Source organism: Ovis aries, chromosome 3, assembly GCF_016772045.2.
Source record: "Ovis aries strain OAR_USU_Benz2616 breed Rambouillet chromosome 3, ARS-UI_Ramb_v3.0, whole genome shotgun sequence".
NCBI lineage: Eukaryota > Metazoa > Chordata > Mammalia > Artiodactyla > Bovidae > Ovis > Ovis aries.
Genome location: NC_056056.1, coordinates 180,020,868 through 180,048,141, shown reverse-complemented (window position 1 = coordinate 180,048,141; position 27,274 = coordinate 180,020,868). Strand labels below are relative to the sequence as shown.

Genomic DNA, 27,274 nt, shown 5'->3' with positions numbered 1-27,274 from the left:
CTCCTAGAGCTGACGTGAGATTCAACAGGAAAGGCGTGGACGGTGCAGGCACAGCACCTGGCACTCGCTCTGCCCCCGTCCACAGAGGCTCTTTGCTCAGGAACCAAACGGAGGCAGGGCCAGCTCTCCGTTGTAGACTTCTCTGAGTCGCCATGACACTGGTTTTCTGAGAAAAGTCCTCCATTTGGAGAGAAAATATCAAGTTGTCAGATGGAGATAAGCCAGGGGAGAAAAAGGCAGTGTGCTCTCAGCCCTCCCCACGAACTGCTGCGTCCACCTAATGGCAGTGACCACCAAGGCCAGGCTCCTCCTATGAGCCACTGGGACCAAAGACACTAGTTTCGTCCCTCCCAGCAGGGCTAAGTCGAGAGGGATCTGGTCAAAAGGGGTGGGAGGGGCATGGACAGAGTGTCAGAGGAGTGGCCTGAGGCCCCTCACCCAGGTACCATGGGAGCAAGGCAGGGGACTGTGGATTCCACAGGGGAAGGTCCTGGAGGGCTTCTCAGAGGAGGTGATGTCAGATTTGGGCTTCGCTGCATGAACATGCTCTTCCAGGTGGTTGCAGCAGGTGACCCTAGCAGAAGGTCCTCTGTAAGTAAGTGCCTGGAGTCCACATGGACGTGACACTCAGCAGCAGCAGTATGACCAGTGTGCAGTGAGCAGGTGGCATTTTCTGGTATTGGGTCCCATGCTGGTGGCATGAAGGTGAATAGGGCAAGCAGGCTAGCGAGTGTGGGTTGGTAGAGAAGGCAGAGGGGGCTGGGAAGAAGCCTATGGGCTGAGGCCAAGGGCCTCACAGTGTGTTGGTGGCAGGTCTTTTTTCAAGGAGCACAGAGCAGGATGAAGTGAGCCAAGAATGACCTAGAATGTCAAGACTGGGCTTGTTTCTCTAAGGGGAGAAGTGGGAGAGTGGGAAAAGCCCAGGGTGGGGCCTGGTGGGCAGAATATTTGATGCAAGTGACTCAGAATTGAGTGTGTTCAATTTCCCTCTTCGGTTCTCCGGGTTTATCTGGACCCACTGGATGTGTGGTTTATTGCAGAGACACACAGCTTGTGGCTACACCTGCAACGCTGAGAACAACTGGATCTGTTCACACTCAGCCAGAGAAGATTCCTGGGTTATCAGGGAAGTAGGATCCCCACCCATCTCCCCATCCTCACAACCGCCTGAGAAAAGGATGATTGTCGCTAGTTGACAGAAGAAGGAATGGAAGCTCAGAGAAGTGAGGTCATGGCCGAGGTGGCAGGTAAGCAGGGGCAGAGCCTGCATGTGCAGGCAGGTGTGCTTGGCAGCTTCCTCCCTCCCCTGGGCCCCTGGACAGCACAGAGGGAGGGCGACACCTGCTCAGGTGGGCTCAGCTTGGAAGATGGGCTCCTGAGACGAGAGCCGACACCCCAGAAGGAAGAGGTATGTGGCAGGTGCTCAGCCCTTTGGGAAACTGGGGGAAACTGGAGGAAACGGAGGGGGTGGAGGAGAAAAGAGGAGTCAGAGCCTCTCCTGCTGTGGCCTGGCCACCTTGAGGCTGCCCGCAGGTGCTGCGCTGCAGCTGATGGAGGAAAGGGTTCCTCTTGAGATACAAGGAATCCAGGTTTATCCTCACCTTGTCTCTTGAATGCCTGCTCAGTGCCAGTCCCTGCGGGAGATACTGAGGCCTGAGAGGAGAGGAACAGGAGAGCAAGTGGGGAGACGCAGGGCTTGCTACACAAGGCCCATATTATGATCCCGGTTTATAATTTAAAGACGAAAAGTCACGCTGTGAACACATCAGTATAACAGGAGGGACATGGGCTTTGATCTTTGTGTTTTACAGGTAAAAACAATGCTGGAAACTTTTGGGTTACTAAAACCATGTTCCCCTCTCACATATCCATGTCAGAAAGTCAGAGTGGGCCTCCAGTCTGCCCATGGAGAGCTGTGTGACCCTGGGCAATCACCTCCCCTGGAATTGTTTCTTCAGTTTCTTTCTCTTTTTTAAATCTTATTATTTAACTTTTTGTTTTTTATAAGCGTATAGCTGATTAACATTGCTGTGATACTTTCAGGTGGACAGCAAAGGGACTTGGCCATACACACACATGTATCTGTTCTCCTACAAACTCCCCTCCTATCCAGACAGCCACATAACGTTGAGCTGAATTCCATGTAAACCAATACAGTATTGTGAAGTAAAATAATAATAATAATTAAAAAAAGATAAATGCACATCAAAAAGCATGTTTTATTTGTTGGTGGGGTGAAGAATGAGGGGAAAGGACAGATTGGGAGTTTTGAATGGACATGTGTACACACCAATATTTAAAATGGATAATCTTCAGTTTCTTACTCAAATTTTTCATATATATATGTATATACTTTTTCTTTTAATTTGAGTGTGTCAGGTCCTAGTTGAAACAAATGGGGTGAGTTGCTCCGTAGCATGTGGGATCTTAGTTCCTTGACCAGAGAGCAAACCGTGTGCCCTACATTGCAAGGCGATTTAACCACTGAACCAACAGGGAAGTACCGTTACTAAATTTTAAAAACTGGTTTCAGTCTTTTTCTGTGGATTTCAGTCTCTCTCGAGTGAATTTTCACCTTGTTGACTCCCAGTTCAGTTCAGTTCAGTCTCTTAGTTGTGTCCGACTCTTTGCGACCCCATGAATTACAGCACACCAGAGCTCCCTGTCCATCACCAACTCAAACTCACCTCCATCAAGTCGGTGATGCCATCCAGCCATCTCATCTTCTGTCGTCCCCTTCTCCTCCTGCCCCCAATCCCTCCCAGCATCAGAGTCTTTTCCAATGAGTCATCTCTTCACATGAGGTGGCCAAAGTACTAGAGTTTCAGCTTTAGCATCATTTCTTCCAAAGAACACCCAGGACTGATCTCCTTTAGAATGGACAGGATGGATCTCCTTGCAGTCCAAGGGACTCTCAAGAGTCTTCTCCAACACCACAGTTCAAAAGCATCAATTCTTCAGCACTCAGCTTTCTTCACAGTCCAACTCTCACATCCTTACATGACCACTGGAAAAACCATAGCCTTGACTAGACGGACCTTTGTTGACAAAGTAATGTCTCTGCTTTTGAATATGCTATCTAGGTTGGTCATAACTTTCCTTCCAAGGAGTAAGCGTCTTTTAATTTCATGGCCACAATCACCACCTGCAGTGATTTTGGAGCCCCCCCAAAATAAAGTCTGACACTGTGTCCCCATCTATTTCCCATGAAGTGATAGGACCAGATGCCATGATCTTCGTTTTCTGAATGTTGAGCTTTAAGCCAACTTTCTCACTCCCCTCTTTCACTTTCATCAAGAGGCTTTTTAGTTCCTCTTCACTTTCTGCTATTAGGGTCGTGTCATCTGCATATCTGAGGTTATTGATATTTCTCCCAGCAATCTTGATTCTAGCTTGTGCTTCCTCCAGCCCAGCATCTCTCATGATGTACTCTGCATATAAGTTAAATAAGCAGGGTGACAATATACAGCCTTGATGTACTCCTTTTCCTATTTGGAACCAGTCTGTTGACTCTAGGTATTGCAAACAGTGTCTGCTGGTCTCTCCTTGTAATCTGACCTGGTTTATGGTGTCCTTTGCATGTTGTAATATTTAGAGGACAAATAATCAGACTTTCCTTTATGGCTTGTGGGATTTGTGTCTTGACTAGAAAGGTTTCCTCAGTCAATCTTATTTTTAACACTTTTTTTCTAGGGCCTTTGTAGTGTGTTCTTTCTGGCTTACATTTAGATCTCATTGGGACTTGGTGATTGATTGATTAGAAGCTTTTTCTTTCTTCCTCTTCCTCCTCCTCCTTCCCCTTTCTCCTTTCTTCCTTCTTCTCATTCAAGCAGGACATATTTAATGGGTACTTTTCTCAGTCATGGAGAAGGAAGTGGCAGTCCACTCCAGTACTAATGCCTGGAAAATCCCATAGACAGAGGAGCCTGGTAGGCTACAGTCTATGGGATCACAAAGAGTTGGACACAACTGAGCGACTTCACTTTTTCACTTTCTCAGTCAAGGTCTTCCCAGGTGGCGCTCGTGGTAAAGATCTCGCCTGCGAATGCAGGAGACGTGAGAGATGTGGGTTCAATCCCTGGGTCGGGAAGATCCCCTGATGAAGGACAAGGCAACCCTCTCCAGTACTCAGTCAGAAAGGAGCACACCCTTGCTTGTGTCTTCAAAGCAGCCTTCATGGCAGTCAGGGTATGACTCCACTCTCTTCCCCCAAAGTCCCCAGCAGCAGTTAGGGAAAGAGAGCGAGAGGCTGGAGGGAGCTGGGCCCCACAGCCACGCTTGGCCCTGGATTACAATATGGGGCGTTCTCTGTTAGTCTCTGATAAGCCACTTCCTGGAAAGGGTATTTCTGGGAAACAGGAGGACTTTGGAGAAGCCTGTCCCAGGCTTTGGAATGTCTGAATCAAGGGTCAGGCACGTATCAGATTTTAGATAAGTCCCACAATTCTCTCTTCCTCTCCTCATGTAATAATATCTTGGCTGGAGTCAGGAGACATGAGGAAATACAGGTGTTTCCTGCCACCTGAATGTACAGGGTTCCTATGAAAATTTTGCAAATCAAAATGGTATAGAGCATAGACAATCTGGGTCTCACATCACAGTTTATTGGCAGAGGCTAATCTTTTGGAAAGCAGGGGATGCCTATAAAGGGAATACACTCAGAAATCTGATAATACTGTCTGTCAGAAAGAGCTTTTCATCCAGACAGACGAGGAAAATGTATGGAATTCCTGCACTGCAGGTAAAGCAGGGACTGTGCTGTGTCTTTGAGAAGCTGGATGTTTCATGACCCCATAAGGGGTCCCTCCACCTCATATTTTCATATTGTTCATGGGGTTCTCAAGGCAAGAATACTGGAGTGGTTTGCCATTCCCTTCTCCAGTGGACCACATTCTATCAGACCTCTCCACCACAATCCACCCCAAGTTTGGGTGGCCCCAAACTAAGCATGGCTTAGTTTCATTGAGTTAGACAAGGCTGTGGTCCATGTGATTAGATTGACTAATTTGCTGTGATTATGGTTATAGTATGTCTGCCCTCTGATGCCCTCTGGCAAACCTACTATCTTATTTGGGTTTCTCTTACCTTGGGTGTGGGCTATCTCTTCACGGCTGCTTCAGCAAAGCACCGCCCCTGTTCCTTACCTTGGACAAGGGGTTATCTCCTCATGGCAGCCCCTCCTGACCTTGAACTTTGAGTAGCTCCTCTCGGCCCTTTTGCTCCCATGCAGCCACCGTGGTGCAGTATGATAAGATACTGAAAGAGGAACTCCCCAGGTCAGTAGGTGCCTAATATGCTACTGGAGATCAGTGGAGAAATAACCCCAGAAAGAATGAAGGGATGGAGCCAAAGCAAAAACAACACCCAGTTGTGGATGTGACTGGTGAAAGAAGCAAGGTCCGATGCTGTAAAGAGCATAGGAACCTGGAATGCCAGGTCCAAGAATCAAGGCAAATTGGAAATAGTCAAACAGGAGATGGCAAGAGTGAACGTTGACATTCTAGGAATCAGCGAACTAAAATGGACCGTAATGGGTGAATTTAACTCAGATGACCATTTTATCTACTACTGTGGGCAGGAATCCCTCAGAAGAAATGGAGTAGCCATCATAGTCAACAAAAGAGTCCAAAACGCAGTACTTGGATTCAGTCTCAAAAACAACAAAATGATCTCTGTTTTTTTCCAAGGCAAACCATTCAGTATCACAGTAATCCAAGTCTATGCCCCAACCATTAAGGATGAAGATGCTGAAGTTGAACAGTTCTATGAAGACCTGCAAGACTTTTTAGAACTAACACTCAAAAAAGACGTCCTTTTCATTATAGGGGACTGGAATGCAAAAGTAGGAAGTCAAAAAACACCTGGAGTAACAGGCAAATTTGGCCTTGAAGTATAGAATGAAGCAGGGCAAAGGCTAATAGAGTTTTGCCAAGAGAACACACTAGTCATAGCAAACACCCTCTTCCAACAACACAGGAGAAGACTCTACTCATGGAAGTCACCAGATGGTCAACACTGAAATCAGATTGATTTTATTCTTTGCAGCCAAAGATGGAGAGGCTCTATATAGTCAGCAAACACAAGACCAGGAACTGACTGTGGCTCAGATCATGAACTCCTTATTGCCAAACTCAGACTTAAATTGAAGAAAGTAGGGAAAGCCACTAGACCATTCAGTTCAGTTCAGTTCAGTTCAGTCGCTCAGTCAAGTCCAACTCTTTGCGACCCCATGAATTGCAGCACACCAGGCTTCCCTGTCCATCATCAACTCCCAGAGTTCACTCAGATTCATGCCCATCAAGTCAGTGATGCCATCCAGCCATCTTATCCCCTGTCGTCCCCTTCTCCTCCTGCCTCCAGTCCCTCCCAGCATCAAAGTCTTTTCCAATGAGTCAACTCTTCACATGAGGTGGCCAAAGTACTGGAGTTTCAGCTTCAGCATCATTCCCTCCAAAGAAATCCCAGGGATGATCTCCTTTAAAATGGACTGGTTGGATCTCCTTGCAGTCCAAGGGACTCTCAAGAGTCTTCTCCAACACCACAGTTCAAAAGCATCAGCTCTTCAGTGCTCAGCCTTCTTCACAGTCCAACTCTCACATCCATACATGACTACTGAAAAAGCCATAGCCTTGACTAGATGGACCTTAGTTGGCAAAGTAATGGCTTTGCTTTTGAATAAGCTATCTAGGTCGATCATAACTTTCCTTCCAAGGAGTAAGAGTCTTTTAATTTCATGGCTGCAGTCACCACCTGCAGTGATTTTGGAGCCCCCCAAAATTGTCTGACACTGTTTCGCCATCTATTTCCCATGAAGTGATGGGACCGGATGCCATGATCTTCATTTTCTCAATGTTGAGCTTTAAGCCAACTTTTTCACTCTCCTCTTTCACTTTCATCAAGAGGCTTCTTAGTTCCTCTTCACTTTCTGCCATAAGGGTGGTGTCATCTGCATATCTGAGGTTATTGATATTTCTCCCAGCAATCTTGATTCCAGCTTGTGCTTCCTCCAGCCCAGTGTTTCTCATGATGTACTCTGCATAGAAGTTAAATAAGCAGGGTGACAATATACAGCCTTGATGTACTCCTTTTCCTATTTGGAACCCGTCTGTTGTTCCATGTCCAGTTCGAACTGTTGTTTCCTGACCTGCATACAGATTTCTCAGGAGGCAGGGCAGGTGGTCTGGTATTCCCATCTCTTTCAGCATTTTCCACAGTTTCTTGTGATCCACACAGTCAAAGGCTTTGGCATAATCAAGAAAGCAGAAATAGATGTTTTTCTGGAACTCTCTTGCTTTTTCCATGATCCAGCAGATGTTGGCAATTTGATCTCTGGTTCCTCTGCCTTTTCTAAAACCAGCTTGAACATCAGGATGTTCGCGGTTCATGTATTGCTGAAGCATGGCTTCGAGAATTTTGAGCATTACTTTACTAGCATGTGAGATGAGTGCAATTGTGCGATAGTTTGAGCATTCTTTGGCATTGCCTTTCTTTGGAACTGGGATGAAAACTGACCTTTTCCAGTCCTGTGCCCACTGCTGAGTTTTCCAAATGTGCTGGCATATTGAGTGCAGCTCTTTCACAGCATCATCATTCAGGATTTAAAATAGCTCAACTGGAATGCCATCACCTCCACTAACTTTGTTTGTAGTGATGCTTTCTAAGGCCCACTTGACTTCACATTCCAGGATGTCTGGCTCTAGGTGAGTGATCACACCATCCTGATTATCTGGGTTGTGAAGCTCTTTTTTGTACAGTTCTGTGTATTCTTGCCACCTCGTCCTAATATCTTCTGCTTCTGTTAAGTCTATACCATTTATGTCCTTTATCGAGCCCATCTTTGCATGAAATGTTCCCTTGGTATCTCTAATTTTCTCAAAGAGATCTCTCGTCTTTCCCATTCTGTTGCTTTCCTCTATTTCTTTGCATTGATCGCTGGAGAAGGCTTTCTTATCTCTTCTTGCTATTCTTTGGAATTCTGCATTCAAACGCTTATATCTTTCCTTTTCTCCTTTGCTTTTCACTTCTCTTCTTTTCACAGCTATTTGTAAGGCCTCCCCAGACAGCCATTTTGCTTTTTTGGATTTTAGTTGGGTTTTCCTTCCATCAAGCAAGATGAAGGTACAAACCTCTAAGAGAGTGGTGAAGATTAAGTCCCATTCCCAATGAAACACACATGGAACTTTCTAGAAAGGAGCCCGAAGAGAATTAGAGATCAGAGTAGATGAAACAAGGACCTCATTGCCCTTGAGGAACTATATTCCCTTTCACTTAATTTGGGAATAATAAGATGTGACATAGAAGAAAAGAATGCAAGCAAAGTTTTATATAGGAAGAGTGTTACTTACACTATTATTTACATAAACAATTAGAAACAAGCTAAAGTTCAACAGTCTGCAGAGGACAGTAGAGAGGACTTGGCCCTATCCAGGTTCAGAGCATCCAGGGCAGGGCTGGGCCGACTCCAGGCCCTTGTGGCATAAAGGCTCTTGCAGAAACAAGGAGGGAGTGGGCTGTGGGAGCTGTGTGCCTGATAAAGCAGGAACTTTATCAAGGCAGAGGCTCAAGCAAAGGAAGGAAGTTATCATTTGGGAATCAAAAGAGTCACTTGCCAACTAACAGCTATCCACAAACAAATATTTTTCTATATTAAAGGGAGTGTGAGCTCAGTCCCTTTTTGTGAACTGTGGACTGTAGCCCACCAGGCTCCTCTGTCCAGGCAAGAGTACTGGAGTGGGTTCCAATTCCTCCTCCAGGGGATCTGACTTCTCAACTCGGGTGTCCAATCTGAGTCTCTTGCATCTTCTGCCTTGGCAGGCAGATTGTTTACCATTGGGTCACCTGGGAAGCCCACTTTAAAGGCAGTAAAGCATAGTCATCACAAACCTGGGATTTGGATGAGAAAGGCTTGAGTTCAAGTCCAGGCTCTGGCACCAGCATGAAAACTTGGACTAACGGAAGTTCTGGTGAATTTCAGGAGCCTGCATGTCATAAACTCTGGATCAGTATTAGTTATTACCGAAGAATAAAGAAAATGTTCCCAACCTCATGGAATGTCCAGAGTATTCCTTCCTATCAGTTCTTGATTTTATTGCTCCTGTGACTTCACAGATGGCTGTCTCCTCTCTGATTACCTTCTCCTTGTGCCCCAACAGGACTCTGACTTGGAGGAGCTGGTGGGAGGTGAGTGACTTTCCTTAACCAGTGGCCAGCAGAGCCCAGGAGACAGAGAACCATGCTGGGTTAAGTCCCTTGTGGCACTGGTGGCCGTCCCAGGGGAACCCACCGGAAACATTGCCCCTCACTGCTCTCTGCAGCCACTGCTCTCTGCAGCCACTGCTCACTAGTGATGGAGCCTACCACACGTTTTCTCATCCCCAAGGGTGAAGCCAGACCTCCTTCAAGCCTGATTCAGATAAAGAGCTGAAGGGACATCTGTGAAACCCTGCTGCTGCCACCAATGAACTTTAACATCTATCCCCCCAGGCAATCGGCTGCCTCTTCTCTGGGCAGTTCCTACTTGTGACCTAGAATTGAGGGTGGTGGCTCCAGGCAGAGTTAACATGCAGAGGAATCAAGAACCAAGAAGGGGATGTGTATGTATCCTGGAGCTCCCCAGAGGGGTCATGTATAATTCCCCCAATGAGGGTGTGTCCACAGATCCTCTTTCCCAGTCCTCTCCTTGGGGAGCCACTTTCAAGGTGATCACTTCCTCCCCCACTGCCCTCTCGCAAGTGACGCAGAAGTGAGGCCAGGACAGCCCATGGGGAGGGGGAGAGCAGAGGGAGTCCCCAAGGCCAGGCAGGGCAGCAAGGGGGATCCCCCAGCATCCCTGGAGCTCCTCCTGCCGTCTCCCTTTGCCTGAGCCTCCTCCTGCTCCCAGAGCCTGGGGCACCACCACAGACATCATTCCTTCAGCTCTCACCCTGCCGCCTGCCCAGCTACTCTGCAAGAGTCAGCGGACAGTGAACTGAACCCTAGTCTGTCTTTGCCACCTCCCACCTGGAGGGGAGGGGTGACAGGGTTGTGCACAGGGTCACATCTGGCTCCACCCCTCCTCTAGCTGGTGGATCCCCTCCCCTGCCCATTCTGAGTGTCTCTGGTTAGGATCCTCTCACATAGTGGTCTTACTCAATGGTGGGTGGTCCTAAACCCTTTCTTAAAATTAGGTAACATTGGTTTATCATGTTCTAGAAGTTTCTTGTGAACAACGCTGCACTTGTACTTCTGTGTATGCTGCAGTGTGCTGCTGTAGTCTCTGCTTAGATGCTCAATCGTTTTGACTCTTTGCAACCCCCATGGACTGCAGCCCACCCGGCCCCTCTGTCCATGGGATTCTCCAGGGAAGAATATTGGAGTGGGTTGCCATGCTCTTCTCCAGCTGCAGCGTACTCACCACCAAAATTTAGTTGGAAAAATCCCTATGCCGCAGAATGAAGAAATCACAGGAGTTTAAATTAAGGGGGATTCAAAGTCATGTCCAAGAAGTGTCTGACACTTGACCTTGGGTTCTACCTCTGAGCTTTCTGCTCACTGGCCTTGGGCTGTCCCTTCTCCTGTCTGAGTCTCACGTTCTTCTTCTGTGAAATAAGAATAATGCCTCTGTGTGTTCATGTACCAGGAACATCTTACATCATGTCCCAGCCCCCCATATATATATATATATATATATATATATATATATATATATATATATATATATATATCCTAGTTGCCTATGTCTTACCTTCAGTTCTGTAACCTCTAGATCCCTGAAATCACACAGGGATTTTGGTCACTCATTTGACCAGTGATGTTGCCCTGTACTGATCTGACGTTAATTATTCTCATTACATTCTTTATCCCATTTCATGTGAATATTCTCTTGTTTCACTGCCAAAACATGGAGCGCACATGTGCAGGGTGCTGCCAGTCTCTGCTGGGAGCAGGAAGTCACAAATCACGCACGCCTGGATTCTTTCTCTGTGAGTGTGGGCTCGTGCTCATTGGTTCAGTCGTGTTCAGTTCTTTGCGACCTCATGGACTGTAGCCCGCCAGACTTCTCTGTTCTTGGGATTTTCCAGGTAAGAATACTGGGAGCGGGTTACCATCTCCTATTCCAGGTGATCTTCCCAACCCAGGGATCGAACCCACGACTCCTGTGTCTCCTGCATTGGCAGGCGAATTCTTTACCACTGTAACACCCTAGAAAGCCCTCGTTCTCTTTCTAAAAATTAAAATTGTACATTCCTGAAGACATCTAAATCCCAGGATTAGATAATGACTCTGGGGGGTTGGAAGCCCAAGATCATCAAGGTAGTGGTGGTTTCTGGTGAGACCTCTCCGCCTGGCTTGCAATTCCCAGCTGCCCTCTAACTGTGTCTTCACATGGCCTTTCCTCTGGAGGAGGGGGCAGGAAGAGAGAGAATCTGGCGTCTTCTTTTCTAATAAAAACAACACTCTTATTAGACTAGGGGCTCACACTTATGACTTCATTTTACCTCAATTGCCTCTTTAAAGGCCCAGTCTTCAAATACAGTCACTGGGGGTTAAAGCTTCAGCATATGAATTGGAGGGTAATGGTGGGAAAAGCAGTTCTATCCATAACCCCCGGTGCCTCTACCAACAGTGCCCGGGTGATCACTACTCAGGAAGGTGAATTTCAACAATTTATACTAAATAGCATTTTTAAAAAATTTTGCTCTAGAATTTGTTGCAGTTATCATATTATGATAACAAAAGCAGATCATTCTTAAGGCATAAACTTTGTTTATTAATTTAAATAAAAATATATGATCCCCGTCACACATAGATGCAATTCTGAAGGGTTACTTCCATGAGTTGTGAGCGAATTTGGTATCCTTGGCCTCCAAAGAGAAGACTTCAACCTGGAGCCAGAGACAAGGCTGGATCACTCAGAGCTTTTTTGTAGTAGAGTTTTTATTAAAGTGTAAATGGGGTAGAGAAAGCTTCTAACAAGGACTTCAGAAGGGGACAGAGAGTGCCCCCTTGCTAGTTTTTAGCAAGGCATTATATACCTGATAGCAAGCTGCTGATCGGATAAAAGAAATGCCTCAGACAGAGAGTGCTGTACCGGGCTCCTCTCCCACAACATGCATTTTGAGATAGAATGGCACAAGGGGACTCACCTCTGGCCATAAAACAATTGACATGAATCTTAAAGAAAGGCAGATTTCCAAGCAAATGAATAGTTTCATAACACAGCTTAAGAAAAACATTTCCGTGAGAAATACACATTGGTTAGCTCAAGGTTTGAGAAAAAGTTAAGTTCAGGGGGCACCAGATGTCATCATGGCAACACAGGATTACAGGAGCCTTTCAATCTCATGTAGATAAGGGGGAAACGTCTGCCGCTAGCAGTTTATTTCCTCCTGCCACGTGGGGACCCCTGTCCTTCCTCCCTGACTGTAGTCCTTTATTTCCCCCTTTTCATTTAGGAGAATATGGCTACTAGGGAAAAAGGTGGCAATTCTGTTCAGACTGCTTTGAGCTGGCCAGGGACACAGACCCTAAATTGTTGAGGCAGCATGTTCTGCTTACCCTCATATTGAGGATCTTTGATCCAGTAGGGCCCAGGTAATAGTTGGAGAAGGCTGTGGCACGTGCCATTTGTAACTTGAAAGCCTTCATGTGGCTAGAAACAAGTTGAACCAATCAGTGCGTATATATGTGGAAACCATGCACCTGATGTGCTAAGTCACTTCGTCCTGTGCGACTCTTTGCAGCCCTATGTACTGTATGTAGCCCGCCAGGCCCCTCTGTCCTTGGGATTCTCCAGGCATGAATACTGGAGTGGGTTGCCACGCCCTTCTCCAGGGGATCTTCCTGACCCAGGGGTCAAGCCCACATCTCCTACATCTCCTGCTCTGGCAGGCAGAATCTGTACCACCAGCGCCTCCTGGGAAGCCCAACTACACACCTAGTATCATATTACACCAGAGAGAAGGCTGATGTCCTCAGAGAGTACATGGATCATTGGTAGTCAGTGACTAACCTAGTGAATAGCATAAAATGCTGGGGAATATTGGAAAACTAACAGATTTCTCTGGACACGGTTTATCTTGTCCTTCTGAGACACCTGTAGATCTTTATGAGATTAGTTTAGAAAAGGGTCTCATTTAGTTCAGAGAATTGTCAGAGTCCAGTATAGTTCTGGGCTATTCAGAGACTAAAGAACCTTTGTAAAGAGAAGTAGGCTTGGGAATCAAGAGTCCTATTTTGAATTAGCATGTTTTAGGCAAAGGTATGGAATTCATGATAAGCATTGGTTAGGAATTTCTGTAATGTCCTCCAGAGCCAAGTGACCACTAACATCCTATTTCCCACTATTCCTTGATGAGAGGTAGAAGGCATAAGAATATTCCCAGCTCTAAAATAAACTGCACTCCAACACCTATGAATCCTAAGATAAATTTTTTTTTTAATGGAAGAAACTCACTGAATGAAACGACTGCTAAGCAGAGCAAATGCAGTGTACATAAAACTAAGGTAAGAAACCTCTTAATTACACAGGAAATCAATGGAAGGATTAATGATTTTGAGAGAAGAATCATTTTTCCTGTGGCCCCACTGCTGTGAATGATATCTTCATGAGCCCTGGCCACCTTCTCCAGTGAATATCGGGGACCTATTACTAGTCTCAACTAACCAGTTCATTCCGGTTTGGAGGGCTGCTGCAAACTGCTGGAATTCCTCCTTGGAGGATGAAGGGAGAGCTTCTCCTCTTATGCTAGATTCCTTTGTTACGGATCCTGTGGGTTTATTTCAACAGGACCTCTGCGGCCAACAACTATTACTCGTCCTCCATGTGACAAAAAATTTAAATCTTCGCTAAGTTTGACATTAGCAAACATTTCAATAATCACATCACCTCTTTCTTTACCAACAGATTTCTTAGTTTTATCAATATTATTAGCTTCTTTGGGATGAAACACTTTGTGGGCTCCATTTTGCAAAACAATCTTTTGTCCTTCCTCAGTAGTAGCTGTGCCCAAAATCTTTAAGCCGTAAGCTCTAACCATGTGGCATGCTGCTCTTCCAGCTCCTCCACCTGCCCCAGAACACTTTCTCCAGCTTTCAGACAGACACTGTGGAGCAGAGCTCGATAAGCAGTAAAACATGAGATGCTTATGGCAGCTCCTTGTTTAAAGTCCCGCTTTTTGGGGAAGTGTGTAAACAGTGTGAAGGGCTCCCAGAGCAAACTCGGTGTAGCCCCCAGAGACCGTCCTGGTAGTGAATATCACCTTTCTTGAAAGCAGATACAATCTCTCCAGCAGCTTCTACTATCCCAGCCACATCTCAGCTAGGAGTATAAGGTAGAAGTGGTTTTATACTGTGAGTGCCAGAGCGGATATATGCGTCCACTGGGTTTACACCACATGCTTGGACTTTGTTGGAACCTGGTGGTCTTTCAGAATTGTTACAGCAACATCCGACTGGAGTTTCAGCACTTTGGGTCCACCAAATTAAAAAACTCAAGTAGCTCTCTTCAACTTCTGTTGCCATGGTGATCTAGATACCTGTTCTAGAGTGGATTGTCAAAATCTGTGAGCCCTCCCCCAGGTTACACAGGGTTAAAAAAAAAAAAAAAAAGCTACCCAATACCATTTATGATCCACCACAAAATCTTCTGCGCTTTCCCAGTGACTCAGACAGTAAAGAATCTGCCAGCAATGTGGTAGATCTGGATTTTATCCCTAGGTTGGGAAGATCCCCTGGAGGAGGCAATAGCTACTCACTCCAGTATCCTTGCTTGAAGAACCCCATGGACAGAGGAGCCGGCTACAGCCCACGGGGTCACAAAGAGTCAAATAAGACTCAGCGACTAACACTTTCCCTTTTTCTCTTCACAAACTCTTCTAACCTCATTCCCTTTCCTTTCATCTAGATATTGAGATCTTTTTTGAGGATGTTGCTGAGTGTCTCTGGAACATACTGAGCAGAGAGGAACTGCTTCTCCTGCTGACTGAATTCCTGAAGAAAATTAAGGCTAATGCTGGTTTGTCCAGGTAACCTGTACAGCTGTATTGGTGAGTCAGGAAGGTCACCCACACTCCGCAGCACCAGACTAGATTTTTACTAGCAGGCACACCTCCTCGAAGCAGGACCCTATGGTGGGGGTTGAGGATGTTCCTTCTCAACATCTCATGAGGAATGTTTCTTCCATGTCATTTGCTGGCATTGAACAACCTCAGGTTGAGAAAAGATGAAACCTGCAAGGAAGAGGCAGGTTATGTGACCTTGGACAAATTACCGAGCTATTCTCTGCCTTAGCTTCCTCATCTGTTCAGTTTTATTGTTAGGATACTGAGATCATGCATGCAACGATCTTCCCATAATGAGTGATACAGAGTAGGTACTCAATCAATATTAACATTTAAAAAGCTTGTTGGGAAGAATTTTCTCTCTGGTGATGAGAACCAAGCAGAATTTCCTTTGGGGCAAGTCAGGAAATCCTGACACCATCGTTTGTATTACTCGGGCTTCTGCCTAGATAAAGCCTTTCTAGTCCCCATCTTGGGAACTGCACCAAGCCTGCAGGATCCTGCTGCCCCATAAAGCAGAGAGCTGGAGATTGGAACTGGGCGGAGCTGGTGGGATCCTGGATCTAGCCTGCCCGGCTCCTCGGCTCTGGGCTTATGTGTTAGAGTTTCAGATTTGAGTGGCTTCCCTGGTGGCTCAGACGGTAAAGAGTCTGCCTACAATGCGGGAGACCTGGGTTCGATCCCTGGGTCGGGAAGATCCCCTGGAGAAAGAAATGGCAACCCACTCCGCTATTCATGCCTGGAAAATCCCAAGGACCAAGGAGCCTGGTGGGCTACAGTCTATTGGGTCACAAAGAGTTGGACACTACTGAGCGACTTCACTTCACTTCACTTTAATGGGAATAGTAAATTCAATCTGATGGACTATGGTGACGGCCTCAGAGTGAACTACAGGGTCAGAGGTGGGGAACCAAGTGCACTCATCTCATCCAAGGGCCCAGGGAGGCCTGCACCAGGGTCAGACCCAGGGTCAGGGTGGAGCAGAGGGTCCAGGATGGACGACGAGTAGGCAGGCTTGGGCAGCAGGGCCAGACTAGAGTGAGGAGAGTGGGCCCCGAGGACATGGTTCTGAAGGGGCTGTGACCCTAGCAGAGGTCCCCTGAGTGGGAGGGGGGGACATTTCTTCCCTTCCTGATGGGATCCCCTCATGCTGGACTAGAGGGCCCTGGGTGACCCTGTCTGCACACCCTGCCTGGAACCTGGGTTCTCACTCCATCTGGGACCCTCTTCTAATCTCCATGGAGCCTCCCTGACAGTGGAAGGCCATGTGGCTCAGTGAGCCCTCCAGGGTCACAACGAGTGGCTGCGATTGTGTGTCATTTGAGGGATTCTGAGGAGCCAAGAGCTTCCCCACTGATGAGGAAAGCACTTCCTCCACCCGCTGTGCAAGTGCTGGTCTCCTCAGGCTCAGCCGTTCAGATGGGCGTTTCCTCAAGTCTCGAACCTTTGGAGGATCCACAAAGTTCCACAAGGGTAGACCCTGGATCTAGCGCTGCCCAGCTCCTGGGTTCTGGGCTTAAGTGTTAGAGTTTCAGGTTTGCATGTGTCCAGTGGGAATAGTAATTCAACCTGATGGACTATGCATCCTTGGGGTGCAGGCTCATGAGGCGGTCACAAATTAACGTGTGGTACCCGAGAGGCCAGGGGTGCTGAGTGCGGGTCAGGAGTCAGTGAGGTGGGCTGGAGAGTCCAAGAGGAACCAGCAACACATCTCCTGATCTCCAGGCAGCTGGGGCAGTGGATGGACTCAAAGACCTGCTGCTGGGAAGGCCAAGGACGCAAGCCTTAGAAGACAGCAGGTGGCAGACTAAAGGACTGTTAAGGTGCCTTCTAGTTCTGACTGCGGGCTTTTTTTTTTCCTACAAATTCTAAGTCACAGAGACAGCCAGTCTGCAAAGGATGAGGGCACAGTGCCCAGAACTATGCTTTCATGTGAACCAATGGCAAATTTAGGGGATCCCCAAAACCACCTTCAGGTTTGAGAATTCTCTATAGAGCAGACAGGACTCACTGAGAACCATCCTGATCCCAGTGTATTACAGGAAGCCTGTGGGTTTCCATCAGTCACAGGGCAGAGTCTGGGCGGATTTCACACCCGAAGCTGCGATTGTCTCCAGGATGTGTTACTGTTCTGGAACTCGGTGTATGGCAGGGAACACGGAACACTGCCCGCCAGGGACACTCACCTATAAAAAAAACTTATCCTGACTTGTGGTCTCCAGCGCCTCCCTGAGGTCAGACTAATGTCCTAGAGTCCAGCTCCTCCAGAGGCCCCATCACATGTCTCCTTGTCAGACTGAACAGTGGCCAAGAGGCCCAGGCAGACAAGGACACTCGTATCAACCAGAATATTCTAGGGGCTTAGGGACCACTTCCCAGTAGCCAAGGGCAAAGATCAGGTTGACCCCTCACTACACACCGAGGCCCTTGAATGCAGGCTTTCTGCTCTGATCCCTCTTCTCTTTGTTTCTCTGTGGAGTTCCCACTCACCAACTCTTTCGAAGTGCTGGTGACGCCCTGCCTCTGAGACATCCCTACCAAATGTGTTGTTGTTGTTTTTTTTTTTTTTTGGCTGAGCCACATGGCTCGTGGGATCCTTGGTCCCTGACCAGGGACTGAGTCATGCCCGAGGCAGTGGGAGTGCAGAGTCATAACCTCTGGACCACCAGGGAATTCCATCAAGTATCTCTCCTAAGTTACGAGTATCCTAAGGTGACTTTTGTTTATCTGTTAGAGCATTGAAGAAGTATATGGAGCATCTACAAGGTATAAAACCTGTGTTTAATGTTGAAAGAGGAAATTTTACTTTTGTAAATTACTGTTCTAATTGATTCAAGGCACTCTCTCTGTATTTATGCAGAACAGACGTTTTTGAACCTATTTTACAGACAAGCATCTGCCTTTCTAACCCCTTGACCTTCATTGTTACAGGGAAGACGTGAATGCTCTACACGAATATCTGAATAAATGAAAAGAGACTTGGCTGGGAAGGAGCAAGAAACACTCCCAGAAGAGCAGCTGGATAGGAAGAGGTTTCTGAAGAAGTTTCCTCGGGTGACACAGCCGCTGGCGGAGCTCAAACACAAGCTCCTGGAGCTTGCAGACAGTGTTGGAAAAGTCCACAGGGACTGTACCATCTCCAATGTGGTGGCCCACAGCACCGGCGCTTTATCTGGCGCCCTGACCATCCTCGGCCTGGCTCTGGCACCCGTGACAGCGGGGGCCAGTGTGGCACTCTCAGCCACTGGAATAGGGCTGGGAGCAGTGGCCGCTGTGACCGCTGTGTCCACCAGCATCGTGGAACGTGTGAGTAGGTCATCAGCAGAAAACAAAGCCAGTCAGTTGATGGCAATCGGTGTCAAGAAGTGGAAGGTGCTCCTAGAGGTACTCAAGAGCAACCCCCAAATTGTTCCCACAACAGAGAAATTGGCAAAAGCCGAGAAACACCTTGAAATAAATATCCATGCCATGGAGACAGGTGAAGCCGACCCTGACTCTGAAGTCAGTGCAAACGTCCACCTGAGCCCTGGGAGAATCGCAGCCCCAGCCATCCAGCAGGTAGAGGCAGGTTTCAAAGGCATGGCTTTGGCTGTTACCAAAGGAGCCCGGATCGCGGGGGCGGCCACCGCAGGGCTCTTCCTCCTGGTGGATGTGGGCTTCCTGGTGAAGGAGTCAATGCACCTGCACGATGGTGCAAAGGCAGCATTGGCTGAAACCCTGCGGCAGCGGGCCAGCGAGCTGGAGAGGAAGCTGGAGGAGCTCACCCAGATCTACAGGCGTCTGCAAGAGGAGCCCGCTCCACCACCCCCAGAGAGTGAGGGTCCAGAGACACATTCAGGGTCCAGGTGCGGAGGCACATTCTCAGGGAAAAAAGGAGAGTGAGACAAACTTGTTGGAGCTGAGGGTTAGGAAACTGGCATTTCTGCAGCTGAGCACAGGAGGGGAGGGGTGAATGTAGGTGATAGATGGGGAGAGAGGAGGAGCCTGGATCAAGGGAGGAAGGGGGACTGGAGAATGGGCAGGGGCAAGGGAGAAACCTCTTATTTTTTTCACACTATGAACTTTCTATTTGTATTGGGGAATAGTCGATTAACAGTGCTGTGATAGTTCCAGGTGAACAGTGCAGGGACGCAGCCATTCACATACATGCATCCATTCTCCCCCTAACTCCCTTCCCTTCAGAAACCACTTACTTTGAACTAAAGACGACCCTGGGTGCAGAATAAAGGGAGAGGCAGGGGAAGGCGATGGCACCCCACTCCAGTACTCTTGCCTGGAGAATCCCATGGGCAGAGGAGCTTGGGGGGCTGCAGTCCACGTGGTCTCCAAGAGTGGGACACGACTGAGCGACTTCACTTTCACTTTTCACTTTCCTGCATTGGAAAGGAAATGGCAACCCGCTCAGTGTTCTTGCCTGGAGAATCCCAGGGATGGGGGAGCCTGGCAGGCTGCCGTCTATGGGGTCGCACAGAGTCGGACACGACTGAAGTGACTTAACAGCAGCAGCAGGGGAACTAGCAACGAGACACAGAAATACAAAAGGACTGAAAATGAGGGATAGTCAGAGAGGCAGGACTGTTGGGATCCAGGAGAAGTAGCAGGGGCTGCTCTCTCGCCCTTCCCGGGGTCCGATGCCCCAGCAAGAAGAGTCTCCCCCTGGTGGTGGCCTCTAGCCTGACATCTCCAACAACTCACCTTTGAACCCAGCATTTTATCTTAAGTAGGCTGTGAGTTCTTTTGTCTGCTTGTTTCTCTAATTGAAGTAGAGTTGATTTACAATATTCTGTTAGTTCAGGTGAACATCGAAGTGATTCAGTTATACATAGTCTATGTATATATCTATATTCTTTTTAATTTTTTCATTACAGATTATTATAAGATACTGGCTATTATTCCCTGTGTTATACATAAAGTCCTTGTTTTTTAATCTATTTTATGTATGGTAGTGTGCATCTGTTAATCCTATACTCCTAGTTTACCCCTCTCTCCCTCTTTAGTAGCAAGTTATGTTTTCTATGACTATGAGTTAGTTTTGGTTTGTTCATAAGTTCATTTGGACTCTTTGTTTTTGGCCATGCCAAGCAGTTTGTGGGATCTCAGATCCCCGACGTGGGATAAACATGGCCATAGCAGCAAACCCACCAAATTCTAGCCCCTAGAGCACCAGGGAACCACCTAGACTCCTTCTTAGATTCCCATGCAAGTGATATTACACATCTGTCTTTTCTGCCAGACTTACTTCACTGAGCATGATCACCTCTAGATCCATGCATGTCACTACAAAAGGCATTCTTCCATCCTTTTTATGGCTGAGTGATATTCCACCGTGTGTATGGACCACATTGTCTCTATCCCTGCATCTGCTGACAGACATTTAGGTTGCTTCCATGTTTTGGCTATTGTGAATAGTGCTGCTGTGAACATGGGGTGCGTGTATCTTTTCGAATTGGAACTTTTTCTTTTCCAAATATATGCCCTGAATGGGATCGCTGGATCACATGATGACTCAATTTTTAGTTTTTAAGGAACTTCTTTACTGTTTTCCATAGGGCCACACCAATTTATATTCTCAGCAACAGTGTAGGAGGCTTGCCTTTTCTCCACATCATCTCTAATATTGATTGTAGACTTTTACTTGATGCCCATTCTGATTGGTAGGGGGTGATCCCTTATTGTAGTTTTGATTAGCATACACAGAGGATGAGCTGGTTGGATGGCATCACTGACTCAATGGAGAGGAGTTTGAGTAGACTCCGGGAGTTGGTGATGGACAGGGAGGCCTGGCGTGCTGTGGTCCATGGGGTCATGAAGAGTCGGATGCGACTGAGCGACTGAACTGAACTGAACTGAATAATCAGCGGTGTTCAGCCTCTTTACATATGCTGGCCAGCCATCTGTACATCTTCTCTGAAGAACGGTCTGTGTAGAGCTTCAGGCAGTGGCTTCCTGATGACCGTGGTGGTGATGGTGGTGGTGGCAGCAGGGGTGTGGCAACGCAGTGGGTGGAGCATCTGGCAAGCATCCAGGTGCCCTTTGAGCTCAGGGTGCACCAAGAGACCGACGAAATTCCCATGAAATTCCCAGTGTTGTGTAGGAACAGGAGTTGATTTGGGAAAACAGAAAGAAAGATGAAAGCAGAAGGCATCAACAGGTCAAGGAACTATGCAGTGTGTCAAGGAGATCAACCAGCCTGGGGTCAACAGACAAGGCCTCTCTGACTCTCAATTTCCTCCTCAGTTGGGGATGAAGCAGAATAAGATATTCTAGGACTATCTGCCTCTCTCCACATTGTGTTCTACAGACTTTAGTTCAATAAATATGAACTGATTTACTGAGGCTTCCTTGCATTGACTGATGAGCTCAGCTGGGCTCCAGATGCCTGACCTCCTTCCCCAGGAGCCTGTTACCCAGGGTCTCAGGGTGCACGTCCTCCATGGCTCCTCCTGCCTGCCCGCTGGGCTCACATAAAGTCATTTCCCTCAGACCCTGGAGCCCCCAGGCCCATGGGACACACGGGGGCGCCCATGTCGTCTGACTTGGGCTGAGCACGGGGATGCTCCTCCTCCAGCCCTGGGGACAAGGATGAACACGGGGCACCCAAGGGTGATTGAGAGCCGAGGGCTTGTGTGCAGGTGTGAGGAGGGGTCAGCCGTAAACAGAGGGGGGAGAGAGAGTGCACACCTCATCCAGGCGGCCTTCACGTTTCACCAGGACTCCTGCAGGAACTTCCAGAACAGTTTTCCTGTGCTTATCTGGGGGCACTGCCCCGCCTCACCTGTCTATTGCCCACATGGGGCTGGAATGACTCTTAAGAATATTGGTCTTACCCCTACCTGCTTCCCCTCCTCCACGGCTGCCGATGACTCTGAGCACAGACACTCAAAGCCTCCCTGCAGCCTAACCTGCTGGAGCCTGTGGTCCCCCAAGAGCAGAGCTGGATGCCAGGCTCACTCCATCCCCAGGAGCAGGACTGAGGGGCTGGGGGAAGTAGGCAGGAAGGAGGGAAAGTCCATCCAAGGCCATGTTCTGACCTGGTCACCCATCTGGGATTGCACCGGCTACAGCCTTCTGAGGAGCTATAATGGGATGCCTCAGGCTCCTCCTCTCCAGGGAGGAGAGGGCAGCATCTGGGTGTAGCTCTCACCCCCATGGGCCTGCTCCACAGGGCACCAACTCTCTGTGTTTCCATGTGTGGAGCATGGGAGCACCTAACAGGATCCCACACCTGGAGCCCAGGATAGGCAGCCAGAGATCCGGGACCTGGAAATGATCCCAGGACATCTCCTAAGTCCCTCCCCACATGCTGCAGAGCCGTCTCCATGCTTTTGTCCAAACCTCCCTCGGAAGACTTTCCTCAGTGCCTGGGTCTCCCTCTCAGCCCGTGTTTCCCTGAGGCTTCAACCGGTCCTCTCATTCCTCCTTGAAGATGTCAGCAGTCATGGCCATCGCCTGCCTGACCTTCAGAAATGTGGGTTCATTCCTTCATCGGTTCTTCTTCAGTTCCGGGGGAATTCCCATCCTGCCCAGACTTCTCTGGGCAGGGTTTCAGGCACTGGGTACAGAACCATTCTGTGTCCACCCCCATCTCCCCCTGAACCCTTAGAGCTGGACTCCAGTGAGCTGATTGTGTGGCTGATGCAATTCCACGGTGACCCGTGTCAGGTGAGATCCTTGTGGTTCTGAGCAACAGAAACTGTGTCTGGCTAAGTGAGCGCAGAAGAGGATGCACTGAGAGGGAAGAAGTCCAGGTCAGGGGACAGAAAGAAGCCCAAACGTGCACAGTTCAGGGAGGACAGGAAGCAGGACATGTCCCCCTCCATGATCCCACAGTCTGTCCCCTGAGGTCCCATGAGCAGGGGGCTTAGGTCCAAACACCTGGAATCCCAGTGTCAAGTTCCCAAGAGACTGAATAACTTGGGCCTGGGGACAGTATCCTTGGACTAATAGTTCAGGCTGAAGGATGAGGAAGATGAATGAGTAACAGGGACCCGAACCCTGGGGGAAATCTCAGGTAGAGAGGCTCCAGACTGAGCGATTCCTGATGCACACGTGGCCTCTGCCCAGACCAACAGACACGACTCTCCTCACGCTGTTCTGGGTCCCAGCACCCCACACAGGACAGCAAGTGCACCGCCCACTTCCCCAGCTGGAGACAAACACGAATCACCTCCTCCTGCTGCATCTTGCAGGGATGTCGGGGGTGAAGGGCCCCAGCGCGATGCCAGTGCTTCCCCTGGTCCATCGGGCTCCTTTCTCAGTACTCTGCACGTATGTTATGTATGTGCAGTGACAGGGAGTGCAGTACACACAAGGACCTCCAGGAGCGCTGCTTCCCGATCCCAGTCTTCGCTGGGTCCCACTCTTCGCTGGGTCCCACTCCCTGTTCCTCTTTCCTGCGGGGAAATTCTCCCCTGTGGAGCCTGGGCTGGGCCATCGCTGTGTCAGCACTGTCACCTGGGTCCTAATCAGGACCTCACTGCACCTCTGAGAGCAGGTGCCTGTCACCCCAATGGAGGACAGGAGGAAGCTGGGCCCAGGGACCAGGAGAGTGGCTGAGTCCCTGCCTGGGAAGGGCTATCCTGGGTGGGCCCTCTGGGTGCCTTGAGCCTCCTCCCTGATCCATGTTGAGCTGATTGGCCGGGAGAACACAGGGTGTCTTGTTCCAGGAGGAAGTGAAGCCAGCATGTGGTGTTTCTGTAACTCAGCTCACCCTGGGTCCAGCACAGTGTACCCACCCCCGTGGGAGCCCAGACCATGCCACTGTCTGTCCCCACCTGCTGTCCTGTCCCCTGTGGGGAGAGGTGGCCGGGATGTGTGCTGCACACACATGCCCACCACCCAGGACCTGACTGCCTCCAGGCAGAGCCTCTGTTGACAATTTCACGTTTCTCTCATGCCTTGGTGCTGGGCATCTTTAAGATCCCGCTCCCATCTCTCAGAAATGCCTGGAAGTTCACATCAACCTGTTCTTTTTCAAAGGGTGCTATCCTGGACCTCATACCGGTGATGACCGCTGAGTCTGGGCAGAGACCTCCCTCCCTCCAAAGATAGGGACATTGTTTTTGAAAGAGAGCAGATGTGTTATGCCCAACCATTCTTTAACCTGATAATTAAAGAAGCTGTATATTTCATTATGAAAACACTACAACTAACAGTTCAGGTTCAAATTCCCCCAGTAAGATTATTGGACATCTCCCTACAGTGAAGCTATGTTTTTAGAAGCAAACCTCAAGAATCTTGTCATTTCTTCTGTGCATACTTTAGTTCATCCCTATATTTTAAAAAGGTCTTTGCCTGGTGGCCAGACCCTAAAGCTGCTGCCTGCAATGCGGGAGACCCGAGTTCATATCCCTGGGTCGGGAAGACTTCCTGGAGAAGGGAATGGCAACCCACTCCAGTATTCTTGCCTGGAGAATTTCATGGACAGAGGAGTCTGGCGAGCTACAGTCCATGGCTTCACAAAGACTTGAACACAAGTGAATGGCTAACACTTTGCAAATGTCTAAGTTCGCTCTGCCCATATTGTTGGAATTTAGGCTCTTGCAACTTCCTTCATTTTAAATAAGACGGCAGTGAACATATTTGTCTATGAAGTTTTTCCCTCATCTTTGAGGCTGTTTTTCTGGGGGTGGGCCCTGCAGATGACATTGTTGGGGTAAAGGAAATGAGCGCTTAAAGGCTCCCTGTGTCTGACCCATCCCCCACGCCCCACCGCCACCCGCCCCGGTTGTCCCTGCAGGCTGACTTCGCCATCGAGCTTTGGCCAAGGCCACCTATGAGCTCATGTTCACACCGCCTGGCGCACAGCCTCCAGTGGCTGGATCCCAGGGCATGGACTTAATTGAATGGGGGTGTCCTCAGTCTGTGTAGGGCCTTGCTTAGACGAAAGCTGGTTCTTCTCAGCAAATTGTGTTGCTTGCGCAGAGTATCTAACAACTGGTTACACTCGGATGCTGGGTTACACCCAGTCTGGGCCCAGCCTCCTCGTCAATGACAGTTGTTGACGAGAGACTTGCCCTGTCACAGCACTGCTCCCAAGCCACTTGTGGCCCTTGCGTGCCATCCTGCACCTGGCCCCGCTTTCTTGGCTTCCCCTGCTTTGCTCCTTAGCTTCCTAAGTATGTTGAAGCCCCTCCTGACTTTAAACTACTTGTTTAAAGAAACACTTTCTCTAATTACTGAAGGCAATGGCAACCCACTCCAGTACTCTTGCCTGGAAAATCCCATGGATGGAGGAGCCTGGTAGGCTGCAGTCCATGGGGTCGCTAGGAGTCAGACGACTGAGCGACTTCACTTTCACTTTTCACTTTTCATTTTCATGCATTGGAGAAGGCAATGGCAACCCACTCCAGTGTTCTTGCCTGGAGAATCCCAGGGACGGGGGAGCCTGGTGGGCTGCCGTCTCTGGGGTCACACAGAATCGGACATGACTGAAGTGACTTAGCAGCAGCAGCAATGTACCAGAGCCCCGATATCCACTGCCACCTTTGTTAGAAATGCACAGGGACTGAGACGCCAGCAGGTAAAATCCCTTCAGGGCCCAGGTTCTGTGTTTCTCTTCAAGTCTGACTCCTTACCAGTCCCGTGCTGGCCCCCACGTGCCCACTTCCTGGCATCCCTCCACCCCACTTTCCCTGCACCAGGAGAAGTCTATGCGCAGAGCATTAAGAGCGATCCAGGGCCTTGGTCTTTCTCTAGGACTCTGTGGTGGCTGGGGTGGCATGCGGTCAGCGGCCAGCTCTCCTCTTCTAGATCAAGGCCCTGGAGATTGAGAGCAACCTGTACCACATGGGCAAGAGCAAGGCTTTCTTTGGGCTACCGTGCTAGCCCACCTGGAGGAGGAGCGGGACCTAAAGATCACTGACATCATCATTGGCTTCCAGGCCTGATGCAGGGGCTACCTGGCTGGGAAGTGAGTCCCAGGATGCCCACCACCAGCTCAAGGCCCCCAGCTGTCCTGTGTGGAGGGACTGAGGAAGCAGGGCCTGGCCACCCTCACCCAGGCAGGTGTCCCCTGGGGAGGCCCACATGGCTTTCCCGCCCCCCTGCTTCCTGGAGTTCTGCCTGAGGTTTAAAATGAGCAGGTGGGAGGGGTGAATGTGCTCCAATTTTCCCTGCAGAAAAACCCCTGCCTCCCAGTGTTCCTCTCTGTGTCCCTCCTGTAGGTGTGACACCCAGAGCCGGCTGTCCCCAGAGGACGCTGAGCTCTGGGGAATAGGCATCCTTGAGTTCCAGCAGCTCCTGTGGGGTCAGAGGCAGACTTGTGCAGGTCAGTGGGCAGGGCAGCTGCCCGTTTGTCCCTTGACTCCTCTGTGTCTGGGCTCTGGGACGTCTGTCCTGGCCTGAACCCTGAGCTCTAGAAACACGGTGTCAAATGAATGTTTGCAGGACGTGAGCTGCTGACATTCTCCCACCAAATGCAAGTCCCTGAGTTGCTGGAACAAAGCTCCCACCTCTTCCCTCCTCTCAGCTCCCTTACATGCAAAACACATCAGATACATAACAGTTGGCTTTAAGACCAAACTATGGTTGGCTATCCTCATGGAATAATCTCCTGTCCCTCCCTCCAATCTGGGGGGAGGGGACCACAATGGCCCAGGGACGTGTCCTGGGGTGAAGCCGCCCTGAGGGAAGGGCAGGGGGCCTCCGTGGGGCATCCAGGTCCACTGCAGCCACTTCTGCTTGAGGCAAACCAAGAAGTTCACCAGCAGTCCAGCAGCAGGCCTCTCAGACTGTGGGAACTTGACCTGCATTTCTTCATCTGTGAAACGGAGCCAGCACTCCTAGAGCTGATGTGAGATTCAACAGGAAAGGCACGGACGGTGCGAGCACAGCGCCTGCCACTCGCTCAGCCCCGCCCACAGAGGCTCTTTGCTCAGGAACCAAACAGAGGTAGGGCGAGCTCTCCATTGCAGACTTTCTGAGTCGCCAGGACACTGGTTTCTGATACAAGTCTTCCATTTGGAGAGGAAAAAATCTGTTGTCAGGTGGAGATAAGCCAAGGTAGAAAAGGGCAGCGTGCTCTCAGCCCTTCCCATGAACTTCTGTATCCACCTTACTGCAGTGACCACCAAGGCTGGGCCTCCTCCTGTGGGCCACCGGGAATAAAGGTGCTAGTTCCGTCCCTGCCAGCAGGGCTCAGTCCAGAGACATCTGATCAAAAGGGGTGGGGCGAAGGGCACGGACAGAGTGGCTGAGGGATGACCTTAGGGCCCTCTTCCAGGCACCACGGG

General features: G+C 49.2%; 1 protein-coding gene and 2 pseudogenes across 1 annotated transcript in view; 1 reads left to right on the top strand and 2 right to left on the bottom strand.

Moving 5' to 3' along the window:
- LOC101102047 (apolipoprotein L3-like) overlaps positions 1-27,274 on the bottom strand; it is a 234,245-nt gene that overhangs the window by 89,107 nt on the left and 117,864 nt on the right. The gene's annotated exons all lie outside the window — the stretch shown is intronic.
- On the bottom strand, positions 11,805-14,604 carry LOC101104820 (zeta-crystallin-like; annotated as a pseudogene).
- On the top strand, positions 14,869-21,372 carry LOC101105069 (apolipoprotein L3-like; annotated as a pseudogene).